Source organism: Apium graveolens, chromosome 3 (genome assembly GCF_009905375.1).
Source record: "Apium graveolens cultivar Ventura chromosome 3, ASM990537v1, whole genome shotgun sequence".
Classification (NCBI taxonomy): Eukaryota; Viridiplantae; Streptophyta; class Magnoliopsida; order Apiales; family Apiaceae; genus Apium; species Apium graveolens.
Genome location: NC_133649.1, coordinates 195,111,142 through 195,124,425, shown reverse-complemented (window position 1 = coordinate 195,124,425; position 13,284 = coordinate 195,111,142). Strand labels below are relative to the sequence as shown.

The following is a 13,284-nucleotide window of genomic DNA, read 5'->3' as shown; positions in this document are numbered from 1 at the left end:
TCTGGATGGTTATTTGGGTTACAATCAGATTTGTATCATTCCAAAAGATCAGGAAAAGACTACCTTCACTTGTCCATTTTGTACTTTCGCCTTCAGACGAGTTTCTTTTGGGCTGTGTGGTACGCCATCCACATTTCAGAGATGTATGATGACCATCTTTTCTGATATGATTGGCCAGAATGTGGAGGTGTTCATAGACGACTTCTCTGTATTTGGCGATTCTTTTGATGAATGCTTGCAAAATCTTGGACACGTTCTCAAGAGGTGTGTTGAGACCAACCTGGTTCTCAATTGGGAGAAATGTCACTTTATGGTGCGACAGGGCATTATTCTCGGGAACAAGGTTTCTAGTAAGGGTCTTGAGGTGCAAAATGCCAAGGTGGGGGTCATTGAGAATCTTCCTCCACCTATTTCTGTTAAGGGAATTCGCAGTTTTCTTGGTCATGCAGGTTTCTATAGGTGTTTCATCAAGGACTTCTCAAAGATTTCAAAGCCATTGTGCAGTTTGCTAGAGAAAGATGTCCCTTTCAAGTTTGATGGTGAGTGCCTTGTAGCTTTTGAGACTTTGAAGAAGAGTTTAATCACGGCACCGGTCATAACTGCACCTGATTGGAATGAACCTTTTGAGATGATGTGCGATGCAAGTGACTATGCAGTTGGAGCAATTCTTGGGCAGAGGAAGAACAACATATTTTATGTGGTCTACTATGCTAGAAAGACTCTAAATGGTGCTCAACTGAATTATACTACTACATAGAAAGAACTTTTGGCTATTGTCTATGGTTTTTGGAAATTTCGATCTTATCTACTTGGGACTAAGGTGACAGGTTTCACTGATCACGCTGCAATTTGATATCTCATCTCAAAGAAGGACTCGAAGCCTAGATTGATAAGATGGGTTCTTTTGCTTCAAGAATTTGAACTAGAGATCTAGGACAGAAAGGGAACTGAAAATCAAGTCGCTGATCATCTCTCGCGTTTAGAGAATCCTAATGCTACTTCATTGGATAAGACATTGATAAATGATTCTTTTCCCGACGAGCAGCTGTTTGGAGTGCAAGAAGAAGATCCATGGTTTGTAGACATTGTGAACTACCTTGTGAGTAATATCATGCCTCCCAACTTATCTTATGCTTAAATAAAGAAGTTTCTACATGAAGTGAAGTGGTATATGTTGGATGAGCCATTTCTTTTTTGACAAGGAGCTGACTAAATCATCAGGAGATATATTCCTTACAGCGAAACGGAGGGGATCTTGTGAGATTGCCACTCAACGGCTTATGGAGGACATTATTGTGGAGAAAAGACAGCAGCTCGTATTCTTCAAGCAGGCTTCTTTTGGCCGACCTTGTTTAAAGATGCTCACCAGTTTATTTTGAAATGTGATCGATGTCAACGCGTGCGTAATATGTCTAAGAGGGATGAGATACCTCTTAATATCCTTCTAGAGGTTGAGGTCTTCGATGTTTGGGGAATTGACTTCATGGGGCCATTTGTCTCATCTTGTAACAATCAGTATATCTTGTTGGCGGTTGATTACGTGTCGAAAAGGGTTGAAGTTAAGGCGTTTCCAATGAACGATGTGAAAGTGGTGCTTAATTTTCTTCACAAGTAGATATTCACAAGGTTTGGAACTCATAATCAGTGATGAAGGGTCATATTTTTGCAATCGCAAGTTCACCGCTATGATGAAAAGGTATAATATGAATCATTGCATTGCCACTGCTTATCATCCTCAGACAAATGGTCAAGCTGAGGTGTCTAACAGAGAGATCAAGCATATTTTAGAGTAAGTTGTGTGTCCATCAAGGAAAGATTGGTCTTTGAAGCTTGATGAAGCTGTTTGGGCGTATAGAACTGCATATAAGACTTCATTGGGAATATTGCCGTTTCAGTTGGTCTATGGTAATGGATGTCATTTGCCTATGGAGCTCAAGCATAAGGTATATTGGGCTTTAAAGAAATTGAATCTTGACTTGGATGCGGCTGGAAAGAAGAGGATGCTTCAATTGAATGAACTCGACGAGTTTCGACTTCAAGCTTATGAGAACAACAAAATGTACAAAGAGAAAGTCAAGAGGTGGAACGATCGGGGTCTAGTGCTCAAATCATTTATGCCGGGGCAACAAGTTCTTTTGTTCAACTCTCATCTCCGTCTTTTTCCTGGGAAGTTGAAGTCAAGATTGTCAGGGCCCTTCATAATCAAAACTGTGTTTCCACATGAAGCGGTGGAAATTTTTGAGAACGATCCGGGCCAAGAATTCAAGGTAAATGGTCAGAGGTTGAAGCATTACTAAGGTGACACGGCAAACCGCGAGGTGGTTAGTGCCGTTCTATTATCCATTTGAGCTCAAGGTTCAACGTCGAGCTAGCGACGTAAAAGAAGCGCTTCTTGGGAGGAAACCCAAGTTTTTTGTACATTAGTAGGTAGAGGAAGCAAGAAGAAAGGATAAAACACAAAAAGATCAGAAAAAGAAAAAAAATTAGGGCTAACTCCAGTGACCAAGCGCGCCCGCGCTGATCTAGCGCGCGCCCATGCCATTTTTCCAGAAGGTAAGCGCGCCCGCGCTGATCTAGCGCGCGGCCGCTCCGGTTTTCCAGAGAGTGAGCGCGCCCGCGCTGGGTCCTGTTCGGGAAAAAAAATTAAAACAACAGTTTTTAAGGGAATTTCGGGATTTTTGTTATAAAATCAATTTCAAACCGAAATTTACTCTTCCACATCCCAAATTTTCCTCTCCCAATCAAACCCATTATTCCCACGATTCCCACAATCAATTCCCACTTCTATTCCTTATTGAATTATCACCTCTCCACCTATAAATACAAACACTTATATACAAACTTCTCCACCACATCACAAATTCTCAAACACAAATCTTTCATAAACAATTAACTTTTATTCTCTCTCATTCAATCCCAATGGCATCTAAGAGGTAAAGAACGCAAATTAGCCGCAACACCATCAATTCTTCATCTGCGGGTGGTGTGAGGCCAAGGTTTTCTACTCCTGAGGCTGAAGAGGAGTACACGAGGCTTCTCTCGAAGCCTATTGCTAAGGAGCGAGGTTTTCTGCCATCAGGGAAGGATGGTAAGCTATTGGTGATGATTCTTGAGATGGGCTGGGTTTCTTTCTGTGAGGCTTCCGCTGCTGTGCCTATGAGTGTTATGCGGGAGTTCTATGCTAACGCTAAGGTGGAGAAGAATGGCTTCACGGTGGTTCGAAGAAGGATTGTGGAGTATACTGCAGAGGCTATTAGGACGGTGATTGAGCAGTCCGCGAGGAAGGTGGGTCAGGACACTTGAAACGATAAGACTCCAGAGTACTTCAACTTGGATATGATAATTGCGACTCTGTGTGTGCCTGAAACTCATTGGAAGTTCAAGAGGGGTATTACTGATTACTCCATGTTCCCTGTATCGTGCATGAACAGGTTTGCACAGCTTGGAACTCGTTTATTTGTGCTAACATCATGCCATCTTCGCATGTGCATAAGATATTGTGGAGCATGCTCGTCTGCTTTGGGGTATTCTTCATGGTGATTACATTGATTTGGGGATGGTGATATTGTTAGTGTAGGTGCCCTAGAGGCAATACATTATTCTTTTAAATTTTTATGTCAGTTGATCATTCAATAAATATATTTAGTATGACCTTAATTACTGTGATATTTTGTTAGCATAATAAATGTCCTTAGAATCATGATACAAATTGTATAGTTTAAGTACATGACTTGAACTTGAGATTATATAATATATCATATTCTTAAAGGTCCCTAGTCGAGTATTATTATATAGGACAATAATAATACATAGATAGACTAGTATGTTGTTTGACAAGATAACCACATCTCATTGGTTATAAGTATGGGGATACTAAAGTCAATACATAGGTACATGTGAGAGTACATGGTACTGGACAGACCCAAAGTGAGATTCTTCATGTTTAATAAAGTCATAAGAAAGACTCACAGTGATAATGGTGTAACGATCCTTTAACTTGAAATCATTATATTTTTATACGAGGATTAATATACTTTGACTACATTAAAAGTTACTTTTGATCGGGTGATGATAAAAGTGGACATCGGGTATATCATGAGCCGTATGAGAAATATGAATGATAGATAAAGGATTTAACCCTCCTATAATTAGGAGATATATTATTGGCCTCTTGATTGAGTGAGATTATAAAAGCATGGCCATGCTCAAATAATGATTTGTCTTGATAATCTACTCATGGATCAAGTAAACCCGGATTAAATGTTGAAGAGGATGACTAAATACATGCCTCGAGTTTAATCTATAATATGTATGGTTAAAGGGATTATATTACACGAAAAACATTAATCATGAAAGGTTTTATCTAATCACGATTTAATTATTGTTTAATTGGGTAACAATGATGTATTACTAGATACCGCTCATTGTTTATAATTTTATTAGAGAATAAAATTATTGCCAATTAAATAATAGCTTATAGGGTCGTACAAATAGAGCACTTAATGGAATAGTTAATTTAAGTTATGGATTTAAATTAGTTGATGATTATTTGAATTTTATTATAATTAAGACTTTATTGAGATAATATAAATTCAAATTAAAAGGAATGTTTTTGCCCATAATAATTAAGTATGACTTAGTTATTAATTAAATAATACAAATTCGTTTTTATTATTTAATCCAATACCTACTAGGGTTGGGCTTTGCTGTTATGGGCCTTTTTAATCAGCCATTATAAATACATAATGATAGATTAAAGAGGCTTGTACGTTTTTGAGAAAACCCTAGCAGCAAAGAGAGACAGAGGCAATTCAGATCGTCAAGAAGGAGGCTAGTACATCCATTCCGTAGTCAAGTTCGTGAGACGTTCTTGAAGGTGCTCGTGTGGATACCATCGAGGTGTTTCTCCGAAAGGTAGACACAAAGCGTGATAGCTAGGATCTCCGTTGAGTTCGTGAAAGTTAAGCTCTTGAAAGGTATGATTCGTTATCTCCATAATCTGCCCATAATTATACATGGATCCTGTTTTTGGGTTTCGAAATTTTTGTTTTATTTACGTTTATCCACTGCGTTTTATGCCTTCGGAACCCAACATATATATCAGGGGATTTTGAGATTTTTGAGAGGAGGAACTACATGTGTTATTCCGTATGTGTCTGTTGTGACGAAGCTGTGCATGGCAGTTGGTGTTTATTGGCCTGCACATAAGCAGCTTCAGCTTCCCAGTGCTCCTACCGACAGTTTTACACAGTTGAGTATGCAGGAGTGGGGAGGAGGTAAGCCTGATTTGAAGGGGCTTGCTTAATCTTTTGACCATCTACCAAGTCGGAGGCCTTGAAATCAGATGTATACGGGTGGAATGCAGCAAGCAAGTAAGGTAGCTTTGAGGGCTTAGTAAGGAGAGGAGGCTGGTTCATCGCAGTAGCAGCACCAGGAAGCAGCAGAAGCTGATGTTGGAGCTGGTTTGAGTTCGACGCAGTATAGGGGTCTAGCGTGGAGGATGGATGCGATGCACGATATCCATAGTCGGTTTGCACATGATCTCACCCAGGCACTTATGATAGCTTTTAGAGCCACCGGTGTTGACATCCAGTGGCCAGTATTTGGTGAGGACTCCGTGTATCCGCCTCCGGACACACCTGACACTCCACCCGTTGAGCGTGAGGATTCTGATTCGCAGTAGGTATGCCTGAATTCCTTACTATTACCTTTACTGAGGACAGTGAATATTTTAATTTTGGGGGTAGTAGTTGAAGGAATATATTTTTGTGTGAGTCACATATAGTTGCATATTCATGATAGTTTAGTTCATATAGTTTTCATATTTTTCCATTTAGTTTTTTTTATTTTTGGTGGTTTTTATGATATTTTGTTCATTTAATTTCATGCATTTGCATTATAACATGATCCCTTATATTATTTTTCTAATTGACTTGTGATATTGATGCTAGTGTAGTGATGTCGTATTTAGTGATGTTGAGTCTTGTCGAATTAATTTGCATGCTAGAGACACTTGTATTTCACTAAGTCTTATAGGTTGCTAGAGTGCTAGATCATGGTCATGGTTTGTTTGTTTGTCGAGGTTAAATCGCTTGTTTATATTTAGAATTTAGGATATTCTCTTAATAATAAAAGACATGGATATTTAAAAATTGGAGAAAATTGGATTTCATTGCTAGTTGTGTGGCTAGGTGTCAAATGGCTAGTAACCGTCTCATATTTATATGAGTAGTCTAGGGTTTAATGAGATGGAGCGAAACACACTCATTCAAAAATTTGTTGAAAAAAAAGAAAGAAAAAAAAAGAAAGAAAAAGAGAAGAAAAAAATAAGTATTATGTATAATTGATCACGAGTGGGCTCTTTAGTACTCGAGTTATTAAGTTCTTTGGGGACTTTGTGCCTAGTGACCTAAGGCTTTTATAGTCTGGGATCCACTAACCTAACGCTCGCTACGTGGGTACTATTTTATAAGTCTTTTGTGGACCTCACTTATTGCACGACCAAATAAGCATACTTGTGTTGTTTTATTGTGAATAAAAGCATGAATCCATGTTAAACCCCGATATAAGAATTGAAGTGTTATAAGTTATTTTGAGTCTAGCTTTTATTCTATTTATAAACTTGCGATTGTTTTGATATGTAGTGAGTCATGATTGTTGATCTAGTTGTGATAGTATATCTGTAAGCAATTGCACACATGCACGTCTTTGGGTTATAGGTTAATTTGTGAGCTTTAATTGATCTTTATGCGAATAACTGCATTTGATGAGGTGTTGTTTGTTGATTGGTTTAGTTATTCTATGGGGATCGTTGCATTCATTTAATCGCATTCATGCATTTTTATTTCTTGTTTTTTGAGTCTGTTTATGCTTGAGGACAAGCATCGATTCAAGTTTGGGGGTATATTGAGTGGCATTTATGACACTTTATTACGCTCCGTCAAGCTTTGAACTGATGCGTTTGTACTCAAGTTGTTAAGTATTTTAACGTGTTTTCTAGTCTTTTTGTATTTCATGCGTTATCTCGGTAATCAGGTGGATTAGCATTATTTTGATGCTAATTTGGTGTCAAGGTGGCGTTGGAATAAAAGCTCGTGGAAGACCGGCTCAGAAATGCAAGAAAAATGAAGAAGTTAATTTCTGGCAGAAGCCCAGCGCGCCCGCGCTGATCAAGCATGCGGCCGCGCCTGAAGTTCAAAAAGGCAGCGCACCCGCGTTGATTAAGCCCGTGGCCGTGCCAGGTCGGGGTGCAGAATTTTGATTCTATTCTAATTCGAATTGGAAGACTACTCTGCTAATTAGGGCTGCTATATAAGCAACTTTAGGTCATTTTTATTAAGATATCAAGCTAGAGACATATCAAGGAGAGCCATAAGAAGACCGTGTTAGCATGATTCAACGAAGACGAAGAAGATCTTGTTTTTACTTGTGAATCTTTGTTCTAAGTTGTAACTTGGATGCTAGTTTTCTTATTTATGAACCTTAATCTTGTTTTGAACTTGGTTTAATTTATTCGTTATCAAGACTACATTTATTATACCATGCTTTTATCAGAACCCACGTTGATGATGAGTAATGGATTTATTTATGGATTTCTTTAGTTAATTTGTTTCGATGCTTTAGTGTGTGGTGATTGTATGATAACCTAGTATTGGTTGTGCGTATTCTTCTTATGAGCGTCACAAACTTATAAGATAGTGTGTTAATTCTTAATGAAGTGAAAGTAAATTTAAGGATTTAAAATTTGTCATGCTAGCATAGGTTCATGTATTTGTTATGCATGATTCGTGGGTAATTATAACCATCTTACTTGCCCTATGTAATCAAGATAGATAACTTGTGCTTTAACCGTCATGTTGTCAAATTCTATAGACATATAGGGTCTCAATATAATTGGTGTCTATTCATCTTCTATCTCTTTTGTGGATGTCTAGTAGTATGGTATTCATGCAACGAAAGTTGGCGTTTATCAGTTTTGTGTTACCTGATTAGTGTCATCACCATTGCATGCTAAGGTTGAGAACAATAAGGCTATTGAATAAAGTATTTAATGAAGTTAGAATCCCATGTTTATCATATTTATTAATTCAGTCAATTTTATTCTCATAGTTATAATTTTCAATTTAATTCTTAGTTTTAAACAACCTCAATTTGTTATCATCTTAGCATTGAATAATAACCATACATTGTTGCTTAAGTGCATTAATTAATTAGTTAACCAAGCCAGTCTCTGTGGGAATGAACTAGAAAATATTTCTATACTACTTGCGAACTCGTATACTTGCGTATATTATTAGCGCATGTTTAGCAACTAACACATGCTGTTCTACTTCTCTTTCAGCCCCAGCTTCTTCAGTCAACGCTTGAGTTTGTTCGGCATTTGCAACCTTTCTTGACCTCAAAGTGATTTTCTTTACCTGCTCCTTAGCTTCCTTCCTTCCTGGCACTTTAGTGTCACTAGGTAGTGTACCAGGCTGACGATTTAACAAGGCATTGGCAATTTCCCCAATTTGATTTTCCAAGGTCTTGATAGAAACAACTTGACTCTTTCCCATAAGCTTCAACTCCTCTAATTCAGATTTTTCATTAGCTTGTTACAGCTGAAGTTGCTGTCTTCGTGCATATTGCGGTTGCTGAAAACCAGGAGGGTTGTACTGCTTAGCTGGATACTGCTGATAAGGCTGTTGAACTGCATTCTGAGCGTTGCTCCAACTGAAATTAGGATGATTGCGGTTGTTGGGATGATAAGTGGCTGGCACAGGTTGTTGCGAACGCTGAAATTGTGCACTGATCAGTCTCATGGGCACCAGCACAAAGCTCACAGACACTAGCAATTTGATTAACCCCATGATTAGCCAAAGTGTCCACCTTCATCGTCAAAGCCTTAAGTTAGGCAGCTATAGCAGTTGCTGCATCCAAATCCAGAATTCCTGCTATTTTTCCCTGAGTCAGTCTCTGGGAAGGATTATGGTACTCATTAGTAGCCATCAGTTCAATCAATTCATAAGCTTCATCATAGTTCATAGCCCACAAGGCTCCTTCTGATGCTGCATCGAGCATGGGTCTAGAAGTAGCACCCAATCCATTATGGAAATAATTAATAATCATCCAATCAGGCATGCCATGGTGTGGGCACTTCCTTAGCATCTCCTTATATCGATCCCAAGCCTCATACATGAGATTCTCCAGTTTGCTGAGCAAACTGAGTAAGAGCATTCTTGATTGCAGCAGTCTTCCCCATAGGGAAGAATTTAGTGAGAAACTTTTGAGCACGATCTTCCCAAGTGGTGATAGACCCTGCTGGTAGAGAATGTAACCAGCACTTAGCTTTATCCCTCAGAGAGAACGGAAAGAGTCGCAGCTTGATAGCATTTTCAATCACATCATTGAACTTGAACGTGTCGCAGATCTCGATGAAATCCCTGATGTGCATGTTGGGGTCTTCAGTAGGAGAACCCCCAAACTGAACTAAGTTCTGTATCATCTGAATCGTGCTTGACTTGATCTCAAAAGTGTTAGCCCTGATGGCTGGCCTGATGATGCTTGACTGAATGTCTGTAATAACTCGAATTTTTGAGACCTTGTAAAACGTTTAATAAATAGTAACCCTGACAAACGGGAAAAACTTTTGAGCCCACACTATGTAGTGCATGAGAAAATGAGTTTCGGAATTGATATTACGACTATACGTACCAAATGAGTGTATGTAAACGCTATTAGTTTTCGAAGTAAACGAACTTTGAAAAACGACCGTATTTATGACTTATCGAGGATTACGAGAATCATAATATAATTATGAGATTAAAATCCTACGGATTTATATTCAAGTAGGATAAATAAAAATATAAGGAATAAATACGAAAGGAATTACATCGCGAACCATTTACGAGTAAGTATTACGGAGAACGTTTAAGTAACCGAGCGAACGCGTAAACGATTAAATAAATGTAACACACTAACTAAACCATGGTAAGGAAGCAACCATGGTTAATTCATCAAATAGTGAGCTAACCATAGGATGACCAAGCTAGCTAGCAAAATAGTGTGCTAAGGAAGCTAACCTTGTAGTTAGCTTGTAAGCTAGCAAGCTACAAAGATATGTCCATGGATTTGGTAACAAGGAATAAACATAGAATGCTATACTAGGAAGAATAAAATCAAGTTTCAAGATATCAACTCACCTTCCAAGAAGCAACCTATCCAAAGCATCCAAGAGAAGCAACCAAGGTAGTATAAATACCCCCTCACAAGCATCCATTCGGCCCTAATGCAAAAAGGGTGGAATTCAAATTCCAAACTCCAAGTTCAAGCTCTTGTAAATTCACCCAATTAATTCCTAGAAACTAAAATAAGGTAAGAAAATTATTTCATCCCTTTTTATCAAGGTTTGATGGGTGGAATAAATTCAAGAAACTACTAGTGAATAGTGTAAATAGTAACCTCTCTTTGGTTTTGTTGATTTCAATGGTGGTTTTAGGTTCTAAAAATCATACCAAGCACTTCCAAGCCTCCACCATCCTCAAGAACACATCTCAAGCTTTCAAGAAAGGTAAAAATCTTTGGCCCAACTTTATTTAAGGTTCATTTTTAAGATCCATTTAGTATGTGGTAATAAACCTAGCTTACTAAGTAGTATTGATGAAATCTTGGTGTTAAGTTAAGTAGATTAAAGTTGGTTGTTGTTGCCTCAAGAATATGAAGTTATTAAGAGGATTTTGTGTGTTGATGATGATATGATTATTTTTGGTGGTTTTGTTGATAGTTAGGGCGTAAACGAAACCCCGATCGTAAACGTAACTTCGTTAAAACCAACAAATCGTAACTTTAAGTTTCTGCAGAAAGTTCCGAAGTTGTAAACTGTAGATTCTTGAAAACTAACCTTTTTTAGGATATAAAATGTAATAAGGATCGTTTAGGCACTTGAATCGCTTGATTCCGAATTACGGATCAAAAGTTATGGTCGTTTTAGTAAAAGTGATTTACGTGACAAAAACTGCTATGAATTACGAACTTTGAAAATATAAAGGATAGACTTAAATGTGTTCATAAATCATGAAATTTTTACAGAGAGTAAGATATTGAGTTTTCTAACTTCCATAAAAATTTTAAGTAAAAATAATGAGTTCTCAATTTTATAAAAATGTCGGAGCCGAGACCACGCGAGTAGAAACCAAGAGAATCCATAAGCAGAGCCGACGACGATAATGAGAATGAACCCAAGATACTTAGGAAAATGAAGTGACCACAATGTGAATATGAATTAAAGGAATGTTAAGGGTAGTATGAGTTGAGAGGGTGTATAATAAGTAGCGCATGAGTGCGAGTTGCTGTAACTTAGAACGGAACCTAACGAAATGAAATGTGTTTATGGTTATAGATTTCCGAGCGGAACCTAAAGCATCCTCCACCTCGAAATACCCAGGCAAGTTTAAAAACCCAACTCCATTTTTTAGTGTTGTGTTGTGAAAGGATTCTTTTACAATCATCGCATAAATACCATGTTTGCCATGATACGTAGTTGTTGAATTTTCGCATAATGTAGCGATGTTGTACGATAAGTATATATCGTGAAATGTTATTTCGCTTTAAGCGTGACGTATTATATAAGACCGACAATCGGTCGGGATTTAAGATAAAACCCGGGAATCATTCCGGAGATATTATGGGATGGTTATAAGTCCACTTATAACCGTCCACTTACAAAACATTAAAACACCTCGAACTTTAATTAAAACGATTTCCCAATGATCATATTCCCTAAACTATATTTTATTGTTCGAATAACAAATACTATATACTTATTTCTTTATTATGGGAGTAGTATACTCCAACGTTTATTTATTTCAAACCCGATTAATCATTATAGATTATTAATTACATAGACACAAACTAGTTGAGGAATATTATTTTAAATAAATCTTTTAGAGAGTAAACTCATTCGAGGTTTGATTACTATTAATTATTATTTAATTAAATATTATTCTTAAAAGGGTTTATTATTGATTTAAAAATCATAGATCCTGATTTAAAATATACTTTCTAATTTCAGAATATCATTCGAATAATTTTAGATCATCGGTGAATATTATCCCGACATATTTAATATGTTGAATATAGTTTCGAGAAGAAACTTTTTCCCCTTATTAATTATATGTTGACAACGGTCAACTCACATCCTTAGTACTTCCTCCAAAATTCTCGGAAGTACGTATATACATATATATACACTTATATCTTAGAGAGATAAACTATTTCCATCAACAAGCAAAACGCTTGGGGAACTTCGATGTGGTTCGATTCGCGAGATTGATAGGATTCTTTTAAAGGACAAGGGAGGGGTAGACTCTGGTACTATGTGTGCTAGATGGACTACCAAAGGTACCGCAGGCGAAGGTATTCAGTGTACTCAGGAACTTGTGAAGTATGTGTATACCCGAAAATGGGACACGTAGCCCGAATGCGGCAAGGGTGATACCCGAGGGATGACGGTTTCGTCCTTCTACTAGTAGAAAATGTTACTTTATTGCAGTACGACTGATCATCGTATGCGGTGGCTCCAGTGAATGTCCAAACTCTTCCAATTGGAATTGTGATGCAATACCGTAACCCAAGCCTTGGTGCTGGGATTACTATTAAGGTATTCGCAGGTTATTAAAACCCCCTTAAATGAATTGTTTTCATAAAAAGATGTGTATCACCAAGGAAAAACTATTTTCGAATAATACATAAATATCATATATGATGTTATCATACAGTCATTTTCATACTGTACATTATTATGTTGAGCATTATAGCTCACACTTGTTTTCTTAAATTGACACAACACAACAGTGAATCAAGATGCCTGCCATGAGAACCACAGCCAGGAAACGGGTAGGAAATGGCCAGCTGTTCCGTAGATTGTTTGGTGTTGTACCACAGGTAGTCAGAATAAGCTGGATTAGTTTTCAGTTGTTTATAGTTCAGCTTATTTATAAGTATAATTATGTAAGGTAAGAAACAAGAAATGAATATTTGGCCGGCGGACTAACCTTACCTAAAGGTCATTCCCCGGTTAGACTAATGATATTTGGGTTGTAATAAAATTACTCTAGTTATAATGGTTCGTTTCCAAGACAATAACCTGTAAGTGTGTGTGATAAGTGTGGGGTCGTGAATTGTGAGTATTTATATATTGTAGTGTGAGTTGTGTGAGTTTAGATGGCGTGGTTTCCGAGACTCCTAACCCCGGGTTTTGGGGCGCCATAGAAATGGTATCAGAGCCTTAGGTTATTAAATCTTGGA

General features: G+C 37.6%; 1 non-coding gene across 1 annotated transcript; it reads left to right on the top strand.

Annotated features, from left to right (window-relative positions):
* The first annotated feature begins 9,118 nt into the window (after positions 1-9,118).
* LOC141715274 (small nucleolar RNA R71) lies at positions 9,119-9,226 on the top strand. The gene has a single exon (XR_012572041.1). It is a non-coding gene; the product is annotated as a small nucleolar RNA R71 (small nucleolar RNA).
* The last annotated feature ends 4,058 nt before the right edge of the window (positions 9,227-13,284 follow it).